A 23,862-nucleotide genomic window follows, 5' to 3' on the forward strand; every position below is an offset into this window, starting at 1 on the left:
CTGTCAGCCCATTGGTTTGCTTTATTGACTTTACTCACTATTCATTGGACCAAGAGTCTGTAGCAAACGCACAACATTGGCTCACGCGGATTCCCAGCGGCTATTGGATGAAGTCAACACAAGAAAGTGAATGCGTTGTTGCATTGTAACTAACAGTGAATCACCAAAGCGCGGGAATTGAAGGAAGTTTACAAAATGTATGGGAGGAAAAAGTAACTAAGTATATTTACTCAATGACAGACGCACCTTTCCCCCAATATTTAATCAAAAGAAAAAAGTAATTATAGTATAGACATAGTAATCTATTTTTCATAGTAGTCAGAGTTAACTGCAGAGTAAACATTAATACTCAAATAGTTTTTGAGTATTAATTTCTATTTCTATATTATGCTACATTTCTTTAAAGGTGGATTTGTTATTATTATTATCAGTAGTAGTATTATAATCATTATTATTGTTATTATTGTTATCATTATCATTATCTTCTTGAATCTATCCTTTACTTCACTCTTTCTCTTCCAAGTGTTGGATGCTAACCCTTCAGTTAGGGTTAGGGTTAGCATCCAACATGTTGGCCTAACTTGGCAGCCTCCTGAGAGCTGACCCAGCTCTATATATAAATATAAAAGGCTCATTCTGGGGAAAACAACAACTCATACAATCAGTTGATTGTTCACTTATACATACTGTATTTTCAAAACTATAATTATTTTATCTTTAATTTCTGTCAAATTAAAATAATTTCACCTACAGTTTACACACTGGACCTTTAAACCTCAGAAAAAACTGAGGTCATTATACTCGGCCCTAAACACCTCAGAGAAAAACTTTCCGATCACATCACCATGGCTTCCAGTTCCACTGTGAGGAACCTTGGAGTTACTTTTGACCAGGAAATGTCTTTTGATTCACACATAAAACTAATTTCCAGAACAGCCTTCTTCCACCTGCAGAACACCTTGAAAATTAGAAACATTCTGTCTTTACAGGATGCTGAAAAACTAGTTCATGCTTTTGTTACATCTAGAATAGATTGACAGGAACTAGAAAGAGAGACCATGTAACTCCAGTGTTAGCTTCTCCACACTGGCTCCCTGTAAAGTTATAATTTTTGAAGTTTTGAAAGACCTCGTCTTACCCTATCACCATAATAGACCACTTAGGTCACAAAATACAGGTTTACTTGTGGTTCCCAGAGTCTGTAAGAGTAGAATGGGAGGCAGAGCCTTTAGTTACCAGGCTCCTCTCCTGTGGAACCAGCATCCAATGACAGTTCGGGAGGCGGAGCCTCTCTCTGTATTTAAAGTTAGACTTAAAACTTTCCTTTTTGATAAAGCTTATAGTTAGAGCTGGTTCAGGGAAACCTGGACCATCTCTTAGTTATGCTGCTATAGACCTAAACTGCTGGGGGATTTTCCTGTGGTGCACGCACATTCACTCTCTCACACGCAGGATATGATTATGATATATGATTTTTTATATGTCATTAACCTTGTCTCTTTCTCTCCCGAGTTTGTGTCTTTCCTTCCTTCCCTCTCTCTCTCTCTGTATTCTCATCATGCAGGTTGCAGGATCAAGATCCAGTTTCCGAGGCTATGCTTATCATCACCATTATTATTCTGCTATAATTAAAAAGTCAATATCATTAACTGTATAAACTTGTAACCTGATACAGTTGTTGTGTATCTGCTGCTGGTCTCCCTCTCTCTCTTCTGTCTCTACCTCATCTTCCTCTCGTCCTTTCTCTCCCCCCTTTCTGTCCCCCACCTCTCCTCTGTCCCCCATTTTTCCTTTCACCCCAATCGGTCGAGGCAGATGACTGCACACCTCTGAGCCTGGTTCTGTCAGAGATTTCTACCTGTTAAGAGGGAGTTTTTTCTCTCCACTGATGCCTAGTGTTTGCTCATTGTGTGAACTGTTGGGGTTCTCTGCTCTCCTTTATGTTATCTATGTACAGTGCCTTGAGATAATGTATGTTATGATTTGAATGAATGAATGAATTGAATTAAACATGGCATACCTTTTATCTGCAATTCAGTATTTTGTTATACTGGACAAATTAATGTGGCTTGTCCATTCGCTAAATATCTATTAATGACTTGTATTTTTATATATTTACATTATTGTTTTATCCAGAAATCAAAGTTTTATTACATTTTATACCACCCTTTTGGGGCTCCATAATGTAGAAATATAATATACAGTTACAAAAATGGCAGTTTTTTGTTTTTCACATATACAATGCATACTATTTAATCATACTGGGAATTATTTGAGTCAATGGTAGACATGAGTGTCAATATTATTGCATTTCATTGTTTCAACACTTTAAATGATGCTCATTTGGAATGAAAACTGAAAAAAATGCATCTTTGGAAACAATAGGAACATGTCAGAAATGGTAAATAAAGGCCAGATATTCAATATGTTTATATATAATTCATGCCAGAGAGTGCAAACCTCCTCCAGTTTCCCACAATATTAATACAGTGTCTCCACCAGCCTTGTAACCAAACCTTTGCCCTTGGTATTACATTTGATTTAAGGGTCTTAACCATGGTGGGATATGGAGCATAGTTCCCCACTAGATGGCAGCCAAGCTTTATTTATTGATTGCTGTAATCTTTCTAACCATCTATCCATCATTTTTCTATGGCTGTCCTCCACATGAGGGTCTCACTGGTCACACCCTGGACAGGTCGTCAGTCTATTGAAGGGCCAACATACAGAGATGCAATGTATATTCCCAATGCATAAGCAAACTAAGTGACAAAAGTGGAAAAAACTTTTTGTAACATGTTTTAAAAATCAAGATATCTTTAGATAGCTAAACAATGTTTATCCTTTTTATTGTGTAGCTGAAAATTGCACATTTAGTTAGTTTACCACACTTAATGCTTCACTCTGAATATGAAAATGCAAATTAAAACTAGGTCACCTTTGTGATTTTACTGCGATCCAAGGTGTGTTTTTTTGTTGTTTTTTTTAAAAAACCCAAAATAAACAATAACAAAACACTGGCTTGGAGTGAATAATACAACTATAATTAATGCAATTATGTCAATAATAGTCAAGTACAGGTGACTCTAATTTGGTGGGAGAGGGCCCCCAAATAAAATTCATGTTAGGGCCCCATAAAGGTTTGGGCACTGTATTTTCTGAAAGAAAATCATATCTATATGTAGCGCCGTTTGTAAAGTTGGTTATACTGAATGTAACAGCAATATGTCACATTATCTCCAAACAATGACAAAATAAATGATAGGTTTATTTAATCTTTAACCAGATTTATGGCAATATTTGCAAATTTATATATATATGTACATATATATATATGTACATATATATATATATATATATATATATATACATAAAAGCATTACCTCAATGAAAATTATATGTTATTAGATTAGTCAAATAATACAAAAATTAGAAATATAAGATGCACATTCTTGACATTCACATTCATCACAGAACAATGTTGCATGACATATCTATTCCTTGAACCTACAAAGACAAAAAGGTACACAGGGGAGTGTACAGGAATCAACATTTATTATTATCATCTTCCAATCATTTCCAAATAAGGAGCCCATATCTTCAAGAAGCTACCTAGCTAGTACAGGCTTTGGTCATCTCCCGCTTTGACTATTGCAATGCCCTGCTTGTTAGTGCTGTGAAACCATCACAGACGGGCCAGAACATGGCGGCTTGCCGGGTCTTCAATCAGCCTAAAAGGGCACATATCACCCCTCTGTTCATTGAGCACCACTGGCTACCCTTAGCTGCCCACATCAAATTCAAATCACTGATGCTAGCCTACAAAGTGCTTCATGGGGCTGCTCCCACTTACTTAAATGCTCTCCTAAAGGCTTATGTTACCTACGACTACTCCGTTCATCAAAGGATTGTCGTCTGGCGCTGCCAACACTCCTCACAAAACAATCTTTGGATGTCTTGTGAATGTCACTTTTCCAATCCAGTCTAGGATTGCCCAGGACTGCAGGAAGGCAACTGAATGGTTGCAGAAAACAGGCAGCTGTTTCCAGAGGTAGAGTTGCCTGATGATGTCCAAATGGGAGAGGAGAAACTGGCAAAGTCTGCTGCTAGATACTCCAAACTTTGGGAGGATTGTGAGCTGGATGACATGGAAAAAGAGAACATTCTGGAGCCTTTTACATTCCAATTCACAAATATTAACGATATGTGGATGTTCTGTGAGGAGATGACTGACAAGGAAGGGTATCTAGACCACTCATTACAATATGGTGATATCTGTTGTATTGTATTATCATGTTGTATGTTGTTTTTTTATGACTGCAGCCTAGGTGAAGGGCCCAAGACAAATTTCCTACTGGTGGGACTATAAAGTTGGTGTGTATAATAAAAGGAGTGTCAAAATTGTAATTTTGTGTGATTTTGTAATGAAGCATTTACTTATTGTAGTTGTAGTATCATTTTGACACAGGTAAAGTATAGCTTTTTAAGATAAATACAGTTTTAACTATTCCTGCCCTCCACATATGCTGACATTGCCATTGCCATTTAAATAGTTAAAATTTGTATTGGCTTATACTGTAAGTCTTCTAAAGAATAGCATATTGTATATGTAAAACTTAAATGGAAACATAGCACACCATTAAATATTGTATTTAATATGATGATTGTTGTACATTACATACTGAGGCTGTGACATAAAGTAGAGGCTAATCTTCACAAAAATCTTCACATAATACTGCAACATGTGTGCTGAGATTTATTCTCTTCTTTTCAAGAGATTGTCAGGTACAGAAAGTAGACACAGCTTCACAGAAATACATTTTCCATATCAAATTCAGGCAAATGTATTTATTGTGTTTTATTTTTTATTTTTATCTATGAACTGATATCTCCTACTTTGTGCCATATTTTGACAGTGTAATGCACGATGAAAAGATACATAATAACCTTTATTATTATTACTATTATGAATTGTTTTTTTTCCATTTATAATATCGTTCACATGTAAATAAATCCACGACAGAAGCTTCCATCGTGACCTTTCAGACTTCAGTTCCTGAGCTGAGGTTACGGCTTGACAGCGCCTCTGCTGGTCAAAGATCACAATTGGCACCATGATCCGCGGGCTGACTGCATCAGTCTGGACCTCTCATCTGAGAGCTTCCGTGAATCTGCTCCAGCTCCGTCTCTGAAACCGGCGTGTAATGGATCCGCGATCGGTCAGAAGTGAAAGGTAAGCTACACATCTAGCTGCATTAGTATTTTAAAGGTCAGCTATAAAAGGCAGTGCGCCATTTTTTATATCGTGTTTTGTTCCATTTGTTCCATTTGGGCGAAAACCGAACCGAACTCCGTCCAGTAATTTGTTAAAGAATAAAGTTTTGTTGTTTGTTGAATAAAACACATTAATGAAACCTGTTCAGTGTGTTCTCGACAATACGGCGATATTTATAGATCTATTTGAGGAAGATTTAATGCAATAAACTAACATAACGAACTTTTGATGTGTATTGATGTGGATGCAGTGTAACAGTCTCCTGCAGTGTGTGTGGAGAGGAGTTCTTGTTCTGGTATCTTATTAGGTTTAGCAACTAAACCTTTATTATATCTATGCATACAACCTCACTCTTTGTTTTTATTGCCTTATTGAAACATTATCAACAAACAGAAACAACTGAATTACGGGTATACTGAAGATACTGTATGTTTATTAAGGAAATATTTAAGTTTTCCTTTTATATTGTGTTGTCTAATGCACCAAGGCAAATTCCTAGTACTTTAATTACTTACTCAACAATAAAGCTGTTTCTCATTTAGAAACAGTATATGTCTGCTGCAAGTTTTAAATGAAACTCCCCAAATCTTAAAACTGTTACTGCTATTTTTTCCCCAAACAAAATAATTAGAAAAAAGTAAGAATTCCCAACTTGTTCCCCAGAATTATGACTTTTCCCCCACACAATTACTTACATTTTTCTCAGAATTCTGATGAAAAAAGTTAGAATTCTGTCTGTAATCAGCCTGATCCTGTTCCAGACTGATAATAGTGGAACTATCTGTAGTGTTTGTTGTTATTTAACAGTCAGAGATGATATTTCAGTTATTTAATTTTTCTAAATGTCAGATTAAAACAATTTCTTAGTCTTCCCATATATGGACTTACTGCTGCTAATATATAACCCTTAAATGTAAGGGGCATTAAATCATTAAATTGGACACCCTAACTTGTTACCCACAGACCTCCACAGTCACATATGAGTTGTTGAATGTTGAAGTGGAAAAGGAGAGGAACATGGATGAGGAGGGAAAGAGCAAGTTTAGTGCTAAGGGAGCTGACGGACAGGCAGTGTGTGCACAGCATTTATTTATTCATTTATTTAGTGGGAAGTTGTTAGCTTTATATTTTTCCTGGAAAACCTGGTCAAAAGCCACAGTTGTAATATATTCCCTGGAATCTTTCTAACCAGCAACCTTTACATCAGCAGCATTGACTATATATTGGTTCAAGAAATAGCTCCTACAACCACAATCTCTATTTTCTACATTTCTATTTAAGTCAATAAGCAAGATGTGGAAAGTAAATAAGATAAGTATGGAGCTGTCATAGGCTGCACCTTACTGCCCTACTAGAAATAAACCAAATATTCTTACATGTATTTATTCTTTTTCTTCTTAAAAATAGCTTATAGGTCTAGTCACTTTTAGTCTGTATTGTGCCTTAAAACTAGAAAAAAACTGGCCAAAATTCAAGAAGACATGTCTCATGTAAGAAATGTTTACTTGCTTACTTATCAGTTTTCTTTAATGGATTAAGCTGACTTTAAGAACGTATTCACTGCAAAAACAGCCCAATTAAATAAGCCAAATAATTTTACAATTTCTTTAATTTTCTTGTTTTAAGAATGGGGTAGGGGTAATTTTGCTTGTCCAGAATACTTGACAGACTGATTTTAGAGACTGTTATGTTCCATAAAACAAGGAAAAGGAATGGATGATAATACTTATCACACACAAATAAATATTTAAAATGAGTATTTCTTTATTTGATTAGGCTGTCTTTAGGAATGTATAGAATATTTTTATTTGCACACAGACCAAATGGTGATGTTGAATTTTACTAATTTTACTTGTATTTAATGCAAAAAGTAAGCTGTAATATCCTATGAAGGCAAAGTTAGATTTATTTTTATTAAAAATAGATTATTTTGCAAGTGAAAAACTTGGTTGCCAATATTATTTTTCTTTCTAGGCAAAAAAAATAAGAACAATTCCCAAAAAATAGGCTTCTTTCACTTTCTTAAAAATCTGTTTTTGCAGTGTATGCCTCATCATTAGCACATTTGTCATACATTGAATTCACATACTTCCAATATATTCTAAAGCATTTAGAATACATGCTTTTACTTTTTAGTGTTTTCACAAGATGTATGAGTCCACTTTGTATTGCTGCAGTAGAAAGGTAAACCTCAGTGGCTGCGAGGTTTTAAAAAATCAACACAGCCCAGGCTTGTTTAGAGCAGAGCGAGCTGAATGTTTGGAGTATTAAAAGTCAATATTTCTTCATGACACAGAGCAGTTTCACAGTGGAAGCACTATGCGCTGGACAAGGCATTCATTGAGGGCCATGACATGAGGCTGTGGATGGGGGTCGGGTGCTGGTTTTGGGGTTAAGCGATGTTGGGTAACCACTGTATCCCTCTTTTTGCAGCTGGTCGTGGTTAAAGGTAAATCATCAGAGATTAGTCATGAACAAATACGGAACATAGAAGTAAAATGACAAGGCCTTTATTCTCAGCCTCAATATAATTAAAAAATATTTTTATTTGTCCCCAGTGTGCAATTCAAGAAACAACACCTCTAACAATATGCATCTATGCTATGAAAGTTGTGAAGGAAGTGTAATCCTTGCAGGCTAAACAAATGTCCACTAGATTTCTTACTTACAGCCTATATGTGTATAAACTGTATGATTTTTATCACCACACTCTATCTTGGGAAAAATAATCTGCATATCATTAATAGTGTAGATAAACAAATGTTGCAGCTATGATGAATAACTTTCTATTCTGGTAATTAAAGAAAAACACTTTAGAAAGAAAAACAAGAACAGTCAATAACATGTAGAAGTATTTAACATTTGCAAAATTTTGTAAAAGTAACAAAAAAATGCATAAAAATGGGGGGTTGCTGTGCAATACAGTATCTTTTATCTGAGTGTTACTTGAATCACATCACTGCAAACAAATATTAAGTAACTAGCAAAAGAAAGTGAGAAATTTGTAGGGCTGCATAGCAATTGCTGCTACATTTATCCAAACAAGTCTAATTCAATATGTTGTATATTAAATAGATTTTAAAATTCAAATAAGCATTTTGCTACTGCAAAACATTAGCTATTCTTTTAAAATGCTAAACCTGCTATCTTTCTTGTTTTGTGTGTAACCAGTTAAGCTCACAGGCCAATAACAGGAAAAAGAGGGATTTTTTGGAGAAAATTAATATGCAGATATTGCGTAAAATATTTCTGACCAAAGAGTTTTAATTGCAGGACAATTAGAACTATAGCGTTTGAATTAAGGCCCTCAATCGTCCACAGCCGCATGCTTGCATGTTAGCAAGAGAAGCTTGGGTTGGGTTTGGATGAAGAGACTATTTTCTCATTTGTGTTAGTCTGTATCTGCCACATTTAAGTATCCTAGTTAGTAAATCGTGTCTTTAAAAATAATGTTTACAATAATTTCCAAGTCTGTGAAGGTTCTCAGAGTTACTTTAACAGTTAAAGTTAAAGTTTAGTTCTTACCAATAGGGAATGGGATTGTGGCATCACACTGCATTGCATCATGGGTGTGTTGGCCATGTTTGGTGCTATCAGAGTTGTTTACATTGCTGCAGCTCGGCCGTTACTCCATCTTTTACTGTTACCTGTAAATATGGTGAAACGTTGCTGTGTCAAGGGGCAGCAGCTCCTCGCATGATCACAGAAAAAAAACCCTGAGATTTGCATCGTTCAATGTACAAAAGATGTTATTTTTATGGATCTGTCATTTATTCATTTATTTATTTATTTATTTATCATCACAGTGTTCATATGGAGCCTTCTTGCATGTAACAGGCATGTGAGGGATCATCAGCGAGCCTGAGAGCGTCCTTTGTATATTTCTACAAGAATCATAATAATTTCTATATGAATTAATAATGGGCCACATGGTGGTGTAGTGGTTAGCACTCTCGCCTTGCAGCGAGAAGACCCGGGTTCGAGCCCCGGTTGGAACAAGGGCCTTTCTGCATGGAGTTTGCATGTTCTCTTTTAAGCATGTATCAATCTAATTGACTTCACATCTGACACTGCTAGCCCCTAACATGGACAGCACATCTTAACAAACCAAGGACTCCCCCAATTACCTCTCTTTTGTGAAGTAAATTCAAAACTAATACTTTACATGCTCTAGCTGGTTTGTTTTCTGGAGAAACATGGGCATGCAAGACGGCTGCCTTTGCAAAGCACTGGGCTCTTTGCTCCAGGACATATAAAAGGGTTATTGTGAGGCAATCTTTTATTTTAAAATGATTGTACCTTATACAAACATACTTATGGGTGATATGTTCCATTCCTGCCAATAAACCCTCCTAAATTTTACACAGTTTGAGTGGTTTCTGTTTAATGGAAATGAAAGCCAGGATTTCAGTGTTAAAACTGACCTCATTGAGTAACCAGAATCCTACTGCTTTGCTCTAATCAAGTCCTTTGTGTTGCCTGAAAAGCAGGAATCATGTACTTGTGGTCCAGAGGCAGACTCTGTAAAGAAAAGAAGTAATTTCAGATAAATAGCTGTGATTGGCCCATTCTATGGACAGAGGGAAATGAATAGGGCCAGACCCCGTTTACAAGAGCTTGCTGATTGACCTGGTTGCAGGCTGAAACTGTGCTAAAAGTATAGTAACATGTAAATTAGTCAAGCACATGGCTGGACTTTTCCCTGCAAGTTGGCAAAATTAAAAAAATAATCTGTATTGTTTTTTTTCATGCTTTGAACGTTAATTTTGTTTAGTTTAGTTTAGTTCTTCTTCTTCCACAAATCAGATATGACCCATTAGTGTAAGCAGGAAAAAAGCACATGGATTCAGATGTCAGATCAGTTTCATGCCACATTTGTATATGTGGAAAAAAATCTGATATGAATCAAATATGTGCATCTTAGCAGACGGATCAGATATTCCCCTCTTAGTGTGACTTGTAAGACGTGTCCCGTGTGACTGCAGCATAAGTTTTCCTTTGGAGCAAGGATTTCTAAATGTTATAGTTACAATACTTTCACTTCCATTTTGGCCTTCTAAATCTTTATGTTATTTGCCAAGCCGACTTTGTGGTTTGTGTCCCCAAGTGTTAACCAGTGTAAATGTAGATTTCAGATATGGGTCAATGTAAAAGCAGGTCCTCTAAAAAAATAATAATATATATATATATATATATATATATATATATATATATATATATATATATATATATATACATAGTGTAGACAAGACCTGCTGTGTAAATGCAGTATTAAATTATCTTATAAGTCTATGAGCAATGGGAGAGAAAAGGTCATTCATGAGTGAAATTTTAAAATGTGTACAATACTGTACAGATACAGAAAAGGTTAATTATAAAATAAAAATAGATTATTACAGTATACAAAAATACTAAGGCGGCTCATAACAGCTGCTTAAATCTTTAAAGAAAGATCCTGACACCTGAATACAATCACAGGTAACTGAAACTGAGACTTAAGTCACTCTCCAATAAATTATTTTGCACTTTATTCATCTTACACACATTGAGATTATGATAGTCACTAGATTTAGATGACAGCCTGTTAACCTTTTATTCCTTCCCTGCAGTCCACTGTCCTCAGTTGTGTTCATCATTGGCTGTTTTTCTCCTGCCTCTGGCTTGGCTTCTCCCCCTTCATCTCACTGTGCCTGTAATCTTTCAGCCTCAGCAGTGACAGCGGGCTGTAAAAACAGAGCTGGAGGAGGTCATGCTGAAGTTTGCACAGGACCAAGCCATTCATCCTCTCCTGGGGGTTTGCTTTTGGTACTCGACTGTAGTGAGAGTCAGGCTGAGCGAGATGAGAGGGATGAAGCCGGGATGTGTTATTTGTCTCTTATGCTCTGCTGGGCAAACGGGAAGCTAAATGAGTCTGTCGTATTTCTGTGGATATGATTAATTGGTGCCATTATTTTCTGAATTGGGAGGTCACCTCCTTTTTCTCCTTGATTGACAGCTACTTCTGCAGCCATGCCTGAATAGTGTCTCTGTCAACAGAACCAAGACCTGTTGTTCCTCCTGCTTGTTGACACAGACAAGAATTAGGTTAAACGATTAAGTAAGTATGTAATTTAGTTTAAAACACTGCCAAAAAAACCCAATAAGCGACTAGTGCCTCCCAGATGTGGTGAATCTAATGCTATGGTGCTCTTCAGTTCCAAAATTCCGAGGCACCCTCAGATATACTTGCTGTAATTTGAAACGTTGTCTTCAAAGTGATTGCACTGATTGAGTATGTTGGTGGTGATTCGGGTTTATTAGTTATATTAGTATATTTTTTTCGAATTCCATTAAATTTTTTCATAAATTCCATTTTTTCCATTTTAATTTGTTGGAATTCTGTTCAATATTTTACACTTATTTTACCAGCAAAGCATGTCTTAAAATAAGATTTAACAAAAAACAACAACATAATAAGTAACAAAATTACATTGTACTCTTTAATTATATGCTTTAAGTCTGAAATATTAATATAATTTGAGACAAATCATTTTATTTCTGAGTTTGTTATAAACATACTTTAAACAAAATAGGGTGTTTATCAATGCAATTTAGACACTGGTGGGTTTGTCGGAGGCTACACAATTCCGCGTTGAACAGATTACATTTTTATTGCTCAATTACATGTATTACTATAGTTTTAATATTATAATTTTGTGTATTTTTATTCCTCTCTTGCTGGGCGGTGACTCAGGATTCCTGACTGGATGTCTTTGTTGAGGCAGCTACTAAATGCTTTTTTGTTGACACTTGTCCCTGATTCCTTTGTATGCTGATGATACTAGCTTCCATACAGATTTAAGACTTACAGTACCTTTGATACCTCATCTATCTGTCTGTCATTACTGATTGCTGATTGTGACTTTGGAGAAGTTAGCTAATAGTCCTCTGCATCTTGGTAGCCATTTATGAGTCGGTGGACTTGATATAATTTAATTATGGTCTGCATGTATTTGTTTATCCATGTTTGCTAACCAGTAGCTTTCGTTTTCTTTACCGTCACTTCTGCCACCTTTTATTGGGAGTAAATAATTGCTTATTTGTGCTTCTGGTGTATTTTTGTACCTCCATTCACTCACAAGTACCTGTCTACAAATGTTCTCATCAACTAGCCACTATAAAGGTTTTTTTTGTTTTTAAAAAAAAAAAAATATTTATGATAAATGAAGTGCAAATGCACCACAATGTTGAGGATAAGATATTACTGATCCAAATGATTTTACATAAAATTTAAACCTGGATCTTGCAAGTATGACTCTCCACACGCTCACACTCACTCCACTCTCCACTCAGAGAGTTAACAGTTTGCTCTGCACAAACAGGAATGCTTTGCTCCCCCACCTCTCCCCTCACACACACACCACTTCACTCCCCTCCACCTCTCTGCACACACTGGTCAGCGTGCCACTGTGTGCCAATGTGTAACAAGTTCTTTCTTTCTTGTTTTCACCACGTGAAGCATCGGGATCTGAGCCGCTGGTTTGTTTCTCGCAGCAATTTGGTGATGCTGAACAGGTATGTTTATTTTCCTGTATATTTCTTGTGTGCAGTGTGTGTCTCTGCATGAGTGTATCCCATGTGGTGGATGGCTGTTTCGATGCAATTACTTATTCTTTTGTGTTATTCTTTTGCTCTTTGTGTCTAACTCGCTTACTTTTTCCGGCCTGTAGGTTACTCTGTTTCCTCTGCACATGCTCATTTCGTCTTTAATGATCGATAATATGACCCTTCACCTCTCCCCCCTCTTCATTTCACTCCCATCCTCCATGTATATCACGCTGTCTCTTGCTTTGAAGGCAACGTGTTGCATAAATAGACATGCTAATACTCAGTGGGGCTCAGGTAATTCTGTATGTGCTGGATTTTCCCTTTGTTGACTGAGGCACAAGTGTTGAAATTGGAAAGAGGAGGTGCCGGAGACAGAAGAAAATGCTAAACCTCGATCAATGATAACCCCATTCTGGATTGTAATATTTTGTATGAAAGTCATCTAATAAGCAATTTGCCTTTTGTCAAGCCATAGGCAATATTTAAAGTTCCAATTTACCTTGTTTCCAAGACGCATTTTTGGGATACTAATGAATATTTCTTACCAAAAGCACCTGGGACCTGAAAGTTACTCCCTCCATTCCCTGACAGTAAACAGACTTAGCACTTACATACACAATTATATGTCCAATAAGCTCAAGGATGACTTGCAAATCTGAAGTTGATTACTTTTCTGATGGAAGTGTTATGGAATGATCTGTTAGTTATTACTGGATGATAATAGTTGCACCTCTGGCATCACAGTAATCTTCATAAACAAACTGCCTGAGTCTGTAATATAGCGAGATCCTTCACCACAACAGCTGCAACAATTAAATGTAATGAATAACTCAGTAAGGGTCACATGGTGGTGTAGTGGTTAGCACTCTCACCTTGCAGCGAGAAGACCCGGGTTCTGCATGGTTTGCATGTTCTCCCCGTGTGTGCGTGGGTTTTCTCCAGGTACTCCAGCTTCCTCCCACAGTCCAAAAACATGCAATGTGGGGATTGTGGGGACACCCTAAATTGACCATAGGAGTGAGTGTGAGAGTGAATGGTGGTTTGTCTCTATCTGTGCGTTGCTGTGCGAAGGACTGGCGAACTGTCCAGGGTGTACCCCGCCTATTGCCCGATGTAGCTGAAATTGGCACAGCACCCCCCGCGACCCTCTGGTGGAGGATACAGTGGCAGATGATGACTGACTGACTGAATAACTCTGTAAATACTTAGACTCCTTGTTGCCCAAGACATTCAAAGTTAAAGAGAATCCCAGTTTTAGGAGCTACGTGGTCTACGTGATCACCTGACCACTCTGAATTGAGGATTTAGTTTTGAATTTTGTAACTTTGTAGACGGCACATTTGTCTCAGATAGCTGCTTGTTGTTGTGAAGGGAAGTGGCACTGGTCCCACATGTATAAACGTTCCCTGTGTCTCGGGAAAAACATTCCGATCTCTCGAAATGGAAATACTACAAAATCAATACAAATTCTGCAAGATTCTTCTTCTGCAATTCCGTTCACGTATTTATCATTGTGGAAATCATAGGGCTCACAGATGGAGTATCCACGATCAGGATAATGTTGCCATGAAGTAAATTTCAATATTTTGACTGGCGGTGACTCAGGGGTCCTGACTGGATCTTTTTGTTTAGGCAAACTCAGTGTTTGTCTGAGGTAATGGCATTTGCTCTTGACAACTGTTGCAGATTCCTTTATAATGCTGATGATACTTCCATACAGATTTAAGACTTACCTCTAATAACTATGTCTTCTATCTGTCTGTCATTACTGATGTTGATGCTGATTGTGACTTTTGGAGAATTTAGCTAATAGTTCTCAGCATCTCAATAGCAATTTATGAGTTGGTGGAATTTCCTCTCATTATATCAGCTCCGCACATGAATTTATGTTTCTACAATGTTTATATCCTTGGTTGCTCACCAGTGGGATTCCTGCTCTGACCTGTCCATGAGTGGAAAATGTTACTAATTTATGGTTTATGGTGTTTTTTTGTACCCGCATTTACCAGGAAGTAGCTGTATGCAGTTTGTATGACATTTCAACCTAAAAGCATATGTTTACCACAGCTACACATGGTGCAATATGTCCATACACAACAGGATTGTATGCATGCAAAATTATAAATACAAATCAGACATTAAAGTATACGATGGTAGCTGTAAGTCGTGGTGCTAATCAGCTAATTTTATTAATCCCCCTGGGGAAATTCTTCCTCTGCATTTGACCCATCCTAGATTTAGGAGCAGTGGGCAGCAATGGGGATTGGGTACCTTGCTCAGGGGTGGGGATTTGAGCCGGCGACCCTCCGGTTACAAGCCAAGTTCCCTTTCCACTTGGCCACAGGCTGCCTGCAGTCACATGTACATGTCATGGATGTATTATAAGAACTGGATAAAGCTCCACCCCTTTGGCTCCGTTCATTCCTATGGAGTTGCTCACCCAGCGCATATGCCAAAAAAAGTTTCTGACTTCCTGGTTTATTTCCGGGTTGTGCGGCCGATAGAGCATGTGCAGTAGGGTTACTCCCACAATGCCTCAATGTGAACAAGCCTTCCATGTGCTCGACTTGCTTGACGCATCCATGAATGGCGAAAGGCATGATGGGAGTACGCTACTGACGTGCCCAAGCGGATTTTATGAAAACCGATTGCACGTTTGCTTCAGGCTTTAAACCATGGATTTGTAAATGAATGTCAAAACCAACAATAGTGAATACAGTAAACTGAAAAGTATAATGACGTCATTACAGGTTAAAATTCACTGATATACTGTATGCTGATAACAGTCACATGACTCAGGGATTTTATATATTATTGTCCAAGAAAATAATGACACTAAGTACATTTATGATGATTAAAAAAAATATTTATTTGAATATTAACCATGAATATCATTTTTGGTCTCATTGCTATGCTTTGTATTTTGGTTTAAATTTCAAATTTTTGTATAGTTGGTTTACAAATAAAGCTAACTCATCTTTATAATTACAATTTATGGATAATATAACAATCATAAAATATTAAATTGAAGTCGGGCCAGAAAACCTGCAGACTCATAGGAACAATAACACCGTGTTAAAAGTAGTTTAATAACTCCAGATTCTTTCACTCAACATTTTACTTCAACTTTAATTCATATCTTCATCACATCATCAGTAACTTTATGAACAGACGATAAGACAAGCAGCCTCCTCGGGAATCAGTGGTGAAGTGACCGCAGGTCTCAGTGCATCACACAGTCACAGCTCCACAATCCACACCATCATCTGAACCGTGTCAGTATGAATCCACACAGCAGCTCGATGATAAACATCGATAATAGGTTTGAAAATAAATGCTAATAAGCGACGAATAAATCACTAAAACCTGCTTTGTGGTCATTTTTTTTTTCTAATAAATGTGAAAGAAAACCCATCATTGCCTTCATTTATTCACATTTATCATAACGTTTTCACATCCTTCGGTTCCCAGACAGTAGCGCCGTTTCCCGAGACGCCACATGACCACGCTTTGCTGTGCTCGTACACACCTGTGATGTCACTCTGGGAAATAAGATTTTTTTTGGCCTTTTTATAGCCTTTAAGAAGGTTTTACATATGTGAAACTCTATGGATTAAAAATATAGAATATAAAGATCTATACATGCCTATGCCCATGTCTGATGGAGGTGTCCTGTGGACAGTTTTATTGGCACCTCTTTAATATTGTGGTCAATGGGAAAATTGCTTTTTGGGCCGCATGAGTATTTTTTGTTGCAGTACCACGAGTGGCCACCATGACAAAATTGTCTTCAAGGCAGAGGGGGTGGTGCTCTATCCAGTTCTTATAATACATTCATGGTACATGTCTACTATGTGATAACCATAATCAACAAGAGACAATCCTCCAGAGACCCAGTTGAAAGGACCAAATGCACCTCTGAAGGGGCGGTCACACCCAAAGATTCAGTGAGTTCAGTTAGAAAACCGCTGTTTTGACAGGGTTTTGCTTCTAGCCAAATTCACAAAACAGACAAAAACTTAAGTACTTAAGTAAGTACTCTGAGGTGCTGTCCACAAAAAAAGGAGGAGAAGTTTTCTATCATATCAGCATTTCATCTACATGCAAGCCCCAAACCTGCGCATTTTCACGTAGACAACCAATATGCTATTTTGGAAAACTATGTCATAATCTTACACTTGCTTTCACATTGTTGCTTATCGTCATTTTCGTAGTCTTCCTTTTGTTTTTTTGTTTTCTTTCCTTAGTTGCCCTGGCTTTTTCAAACTGTCTCTGTTTTTGTGATTGTATAATAATAATAATGACTTAGATTTATAAAGCGCCTTTCACAAAACCCAAGGTCGCTGTAAAGTTGAGAACAGAGAAGAAAACAAACAGTCATTGCTGTATGCGGATTGCTCAACGTTTTCTTCTCCAGTTTTGATGGAGCAGCACTACAGTGCCACATATAGGCCTGGCAGATGTACTACAGTGCTTATGCAGTTGTTTTCGGGGTTTTTTGAGTCTATAGATCACAGCATGTGTGTATAGAAAACTGTGGAGTCTATGTAGGTGCACAGCACATGCAGTAAACGCCACCTCCTCTGTGTATCTGACATATTCAGAGAGAGACAAAAATTAATTAGCTTAAAAGCCATAGAGCTATTGCCGTGTCCGACACCGAGCCTCTGGTCTCCGGGTTTCTGTTCTCCTGTCTCCGGGTTTCTGTTGTACAATCTGGACGGCAGGTTTCAGTTGTTTCAGCTCTCAGCTGTCAGCTGTGTGGCCAACTGATAAGCTAGCGAGCTCACGCACATAAACCGTAGATTTCCGTCTCTGAGTTGAATTAAAACACAGTGTGTCTAGAAGCTCCAAAGACTCCAGAAGTTTCAAAAAGTTTCAAAAATACAAGCAGACACAGTGAGATTGAGAGAGAGAGAGTTGTTTTATGTTGTTCGCCTGTACCTATTATTCTTTAATTGTTAAGCAGTGTTGTTTTCGTCAACGATGACAAAATTATTTTGTTGACGCCCCTTTTTTTCATGACGATAACAAGGCGGTGACGAGATTAACATCTCATGTTTGACAACAAAAACATGACGAGACGCGTGTGAGTTTTCACTGACGAGACGAGAATGGTCGCGAGAATGGTTGGGGGGCCCAAACCCAAAAAGATTTAGAATTTAGAACCACTGCTCTACAGGAATTATGCTGCTATCCATTTACACTATTCACTGCTCCCCAGCCGAAAAGTCAGGCAAAAAACATGGACACAAACGTATCTGAAGCTAGCCATTGTTAGCAATAGCAGTCAATAGCAAAGTGTAGCAACATGTCTAAGATTAATTACTAAACACTATGTGTATGAGTGATTTACTGCAAAACAAATAGAACAGATGGTTTTATGGTGGTAACCATCTTGGAATCCCATGTTGGTGAGGTTGCGAGTTTCCAAGTTGAAATCCAAGTACAAGAACGCCACAAAACTGACGACAGATGGAACACTATTATTCCTATGTGATCTTGCACCACCCCACCCCTCAGCTACTCAGTTGCACTGAGCACTTATGCACTGAGTCAAAGTGCTGCTCATCACAGGGGTTTTAGCACTAGAACCCACTTCTGACGGACACTTACTTGAGATTTTCAGCCATAATCCAACTATTTGCTACTTTCCTTGTTGCTATCATGCTTCGATCTTGCCTGATCTTTGATCTTTCCTGTGGAGAGTGTCGAGAAGTCGCCGGGCGAGACAAGAACAAAGCATTGCTAAACTGAGAAACACAGAGCTGTGTGACGCTTATAGGCTTGATCAGCTTTGTGTAAACTCATTTGGCAATGGCTTGTATTTAAATTCATTTACATTTAGAAATTACACACTACAGCTTTAATAAGCCTGAGAGATTTAAAGATGAGGGTGAAAAGTAGGTTTATTAAGTTTGTTTTTGCTACTTTGCCTTCACATTTCATTTTATTAATATGCAGCAAAGGTACATAAAAGAGAATACCAGAGTTCATTTTATGGAGGACATAACTACTCACCACCCGTGAGTGCAGAGACAGTTGATGAACTTCTGAATAATTTTAACTGGAAAATCTCAAATGTCATGGACACTTTTGCACTTATCAAAACTAAGACAAACATGAGGAAGCAGAAAACACCATGGAGAAACACTATGATGGTAAAACACTTGAAAAGAGAACGCAGGAGAAAAAACAAACTTCAAATTCAAAGTTTCAAAAATGACAAAGCCATTGTAATTTTAACTAGAGGTTGTTAAAGGCTAGACAGCAACACTTTTCTAAGATTATTAATATGAACATCTACAATATGGTTGATAAGCTTACAAACCCTCCTAATCAGATAGCCCCAGAATTCCTTTCCACAAAAAGGGCTCGTGGTTCTGTCAATATATTAACTGCACTACACCACAGTAGTATAGAATAATAGTATTCATTATGTAGTGTAGTAATTTGATATTTTCAATAGAGTTAGTTAAAATCTGCATTTTCCTTTATTTTTTTAAAAAGAGATCAAATGAATATTGAGCAGAATTAATTCAGCCCATTGGTCCGGCCCTCAACAATATTTTATGTTTCTCATGTGGCCCATGGAAAATAATTGCTCACCCCTGCCTTAGTCTTATATTAAATCAATAACCAAAACATCTCCAGTAGGCTTCACTATTGTAACGGTCTTCCGAAAAGTCTCCCCAACTCATTCAAAATGCCGCAGCTCGAGTTTTAACCAGAACAAAAACATTAGAGCACATTACTCCAGTTTTAAAGTCTTTTCACTATAGAATAAACCTTAAAGTTCTGCTGCTAGTCTACAAATCACAAAATGGTTTAGGTACAGAATACATTAATAATGACATATTAAAATAATGTACACCTTGTATTGACTCTGAGGTCAGATAGTCGAGCCCAGAGTTCAAACCAAATATGGTGAAGCAACATTTAGCTGTTATGCTGTACACAAGTGGAACAAGCTAGCAATTTAACTGTAATCAGCACCAAATGTGAATATTTTTTAAATTCAGGTTAAAAACACTGCATCTCTCATATGCTTATGATTGAGCTCTTTTTAAACATTTTAAATAAAACATTTGCTGCACTTTACATTCTTTTAATCATTTTAGCCTAAACTATTTAATACTGCACATCTTTGCATCATATTTTTCTCTCCATTTGAATCTGACCTTTTGTTTTCTTTTTTAGAATTGGGTTCTTTTCAAATTTTAATGTTTACTTTGTAAAGTACATTGAGTTGCCTTCGTGTATGAGCTGTGCTATACAAATAAAGTTGTCTTGCCTTGCCTATTAATGTAGTGTGGAATGGGTGGCTGATCAGTCATTTTCCTACACGTCTATTGAAGATATGCAATAGAAGTAGTTACAGGGAGCTTTTGAAGAAAATGCAAAAGGTTTGCATTTGCTTCGACATCCCTGTTGTGTCCAAGAGAGCAAAAAGAAATGGAGCTCATGATAAGAGATCAGAGGGAGAAAGGAAAGGAGTGCAGAGAGATAGGACGAAATGGATCAGTGCAGCTGTGCGCCTTTTTAGGATTCTTGCTCTCTACCTCCTCTCACCGGGGCCAAACCGGCATCATTAGGTTTGGCAAATGCCCCAGGCGGCCATTGTGGTGCAGCCATGGCACATTAGTGTGTCCTTTTTAACTGTGGCTAAACTCAGTCTATTCACTTGTAAAAGAGAGCAGCCATTGGCAGATAGTTGGCAGGTTGCACAGAGAGGCCATTCACCCTGGAAGGAAGGAGCTGAGAATACTGCCGCGGAAATGGTCCTCTCTGAATATTTTGATGGAGAGACTCTGGCTGCCCTCTCAGTGTCCATTTGCTACAACTAACAAATCTCCATGAAGTGACTTCATTGGTGTTAAATACTACTTTTCATAAGTGAGGGCTCAGTTATTATGAAGTGAGAGCTGCAGTAGTAACAGATTCACTTTTGGTCACAGCTGCCTTGTCTAGTTTTTGTTAAAATCAAGGAGAAATTTGGAGTTTGAAATCCCAGGATTCTGCGTGTTAACTGTTAATGATATTTGGATGGAGTGCAAATACTCAGGTGGATAGTTCGAACAAAAGGCAGAAATGCTGGGGTCAGATGACTCTTAGTTTTCCTGCCATGGTGGAACAAATTACACAGCCTCTTTATGAAGAGTTTATTGCTCGTAATTCATTTTTGCTGTTATTTGTCAGCTCAATAAAGAGAAGTCTTCTGGATTTTAATGATGTTCACCCATTGTCTTTGTTACATTTGTTTTGTAGATTGTATAATCCTTGGTGGAAGCATTATTTTGTCCTCTCATTTGTGCATGGTACGGTTTGGTTTGGTAGGTATGCTACGATGTGGATCCCTGGATCAGGCTTGCGTTTCAAGTGCGAACAGTACCTTTATTTGGTAGGTGGGGAGTGGGCTGTGCCCGATGGCCACACAGTGTGATGTTGTACTGGTGTGACGACAATGAAAGACAACATCGAACGCGACACAACAGCTGCCTAAACTGCTGCTGTATGTGACTATACCAGAGTCTGTGCTCCGGTCATGGAGGACGTACTGAACAAATATTTTTAATTAGGACGAGGAGCGTAAATCGTCTTGAAATGTCATGACCAAGTCATTTTTAGGTTTTGATTGTCCCTCTGTCTGGGCCCCCTGCCAATCGGGCCCTAGGCACGTGCCTAGTTTGCCTTTGCGTTAATCCGGCTCTGTATACATATACATATATATATCAGTTATTGACCCATGCACCTTCGATATATCGTCATTTGGGATGTGCGATGTTGGATGTTTTGCTGATATGACAAAAAGTCCAACATCACGCATCCCAAATGCAGAGTCTGAGTGGGGTGATGGTGTTTCACTCTTTGAGTAGTCACAGTCCCACACACACACAAACTCTAAGTTAGGGAGTGAAAACACAAGGCAAACAGTGCAAATGTATACGCTTGTCATACCTCAGTATATTGATACAGTGAGGCCTCAAATTTAACGTACAGTGGATCGGGGGGGAGGGACATTCCTGTCTGTGTGGGTCACATGTTCACTGTTGTGTTCACTGAGATTTTCCTCCCACAGTTCAAACACACACAGGTCACATGAATTGGAGTCTGTATTTCTAAGCTCACAGGTTGTTAGGGCTTTATGATGTTTTTCCAGACCAGGCAGGCAGCCAATTTCTCACAAACTTGATAAATGTTGCTAAACCCCTAAATCTTATCCTAACCCTCAAAAGTTGATTATTTTGTTTTTTTAATGACCTGTTTCGCCCTGATTTATTCGATGATTGGCATCATCTACAGTAATGCCATGTTTATAAATGTATAACAAAGGGTTTTAAACAGAAAATAAGATGCAACCCATCAACTAATTCCAGCAAAAACACCCACATCAAAACAAAATCAAAAACACAGACGTTAGGTTGGGAGGAAGTGGCAGTACAACCATTTTGTCTAGTCTTTGGCCTGTTTTTACTCATTTTAAGGTAGATTACAGTCTGAAAGTGGCTACATTTACAAACTTTTAAGAATTATGTACATGATGGCATTATTCTTTTTCTTAAAACAAGTATATTTAAAAATATTTAAAAAAACATTTGCTGTTTTTGCAGTGTTTCTGTAGACCTGATACAAAATCTGTCATAAAACTTAAAGATCTTGTAAAGTGATAAAAAATATCACTTCTAACTTTGTCACCCAACGGTAAAATGTGTTAGTAACCACCTTTAGTACATCTTTTAAGTGTTTTAAAATTCAGCTTCATTCTCTGCTCTGAGGCTGGTGTGTAGCTCAGTTGCTCAGTGGTAGAGCGAGTTGTCTTTCAACTTGAAGGTTTTGGGTTCGATTATACTCCTGGGTCTGCTAGTCGATGTTTCCTTGGGCAAGGTACTTACCCCACGTTGTTGACGGCTGTGCTGGCATTATGAAAGATGTGCCGTATGAAAGTGTGAATGACAATGTGAGTTCTTTGTGAGGGGGCACACAGCAGCACCCGCTGCTTGTTGAGAAATTAAACGATATGTGCTTTCACTTCAGAGTCTCCAAAAGTATTCAATAACACTAGAAAAAGTGGCTTTTTTGAAAAAGAGTTGCTCGAGGGGTCTGAATACTCACTAAATATAGTGACAAAGTCGCAAAGTTGGCAACTCTGCAATGAAGTAGACTAAAACCTGAGAGAGAGAGAGGACGGAGGGAGGGAGAGTGCAGAGCAGTGAGTGGGGCAGCGAAAACACAAATGTTTTCATGTCGCCATGATCATTTTTCTTTGCATGTTTTGTGTCATTGTCATGTCATTCTCTTTGCGTGGTGACTTTATTTCAAGCTTTTTCTTTTTTTAAATGATGTCTGTTGTTAAACTGACATGATGTTGATGACTCTCAACACTGATTGGTTCTTGCGTCATTGTAGGAGGTGAAGTATTTCAAATCAAGCGAATAGAAAGACACAAATGATGCAAAAACGCTATGATAAATTGTGAGGATTTACACCTGAATCAAGAAATAACACGATGAGATACTCATATACACTGGTTTTCACCTGAAAAAGGTGGTTTAGGGGGTTTAGTTACACTTTAATTGAGAATCTGTATAATTAAACTTAAAGGGGACATATTATACCCTATTTCCCCCATTAAAATAGTTCCCTGGTGTCCTAATGAACATGTCAGTGACACGCTTTGGTCAAAATACCATAAGGATGAAGCACCATAGCAGTTCAATAACCCTGCTAAACCCGCTCCTTTCAGAAGCTGCTTAAACTGGCACTGTATGTGACTGTATCAGACTGAGTCTGTGCTCCGGTCATGGAGGACGTACTGAACAAATATTTTCAATTAGGACGTGTCAGAATGGTCAGTTATGAGCTCTATGTGACCTTTTCTTAAAGGTTTGTACGTCGGTGAAATACAGTCGCTGACTAAATACGGCGACCGCTGGCTGCAGTCTGATGCGAAGTGGTGCGAACACACGAACACACGTTTGCTGACTTTATCCGGCACATTA

At 37.8% G+C, this 23,862-nt stretch overlaps 1 protein-coding gene across 1 annotated transcript in view; it reads left to right on the forward strand.

Moving 5' to 3' along the window:
* The first annotated feature begins 5,152 nt into the window (after positions 1 to 5,152).
* LOC122765177 (semaphorin-5B-like) overlaps positions 5,153 to 23,862 on the forward strand; it is a 53,068-nt gene continuing 34,358 nt past the window's right edge. Inside the window, exons 1-2 of the mRNA XM_044019305.1 lie at positions 5,153 to 5,233; positions 12,774 to 12,829. The gene's annotated coding sequence lies outside the window, so the exon portion shown is untranslated. The remainder of the gene's footprint in view (positions 5,234 to 12,773; positions 12,830 to 23,862) is intronic.

This window comes from Solea senegalensis, linkage group LG2 (assembly GCF_019176455.1).
Source record: "Solea senegalensis isolate Sse05_10M linkage group LG2, IFAPA_SoseM_1, whole genome shotgun sequence".
Taxonomy (NCBI): Eukaryota; Metazoa; Chordata; class Actinopteri; order Pleuronectiformes; family Soleidae; genus Solea; species Solea senegalensis.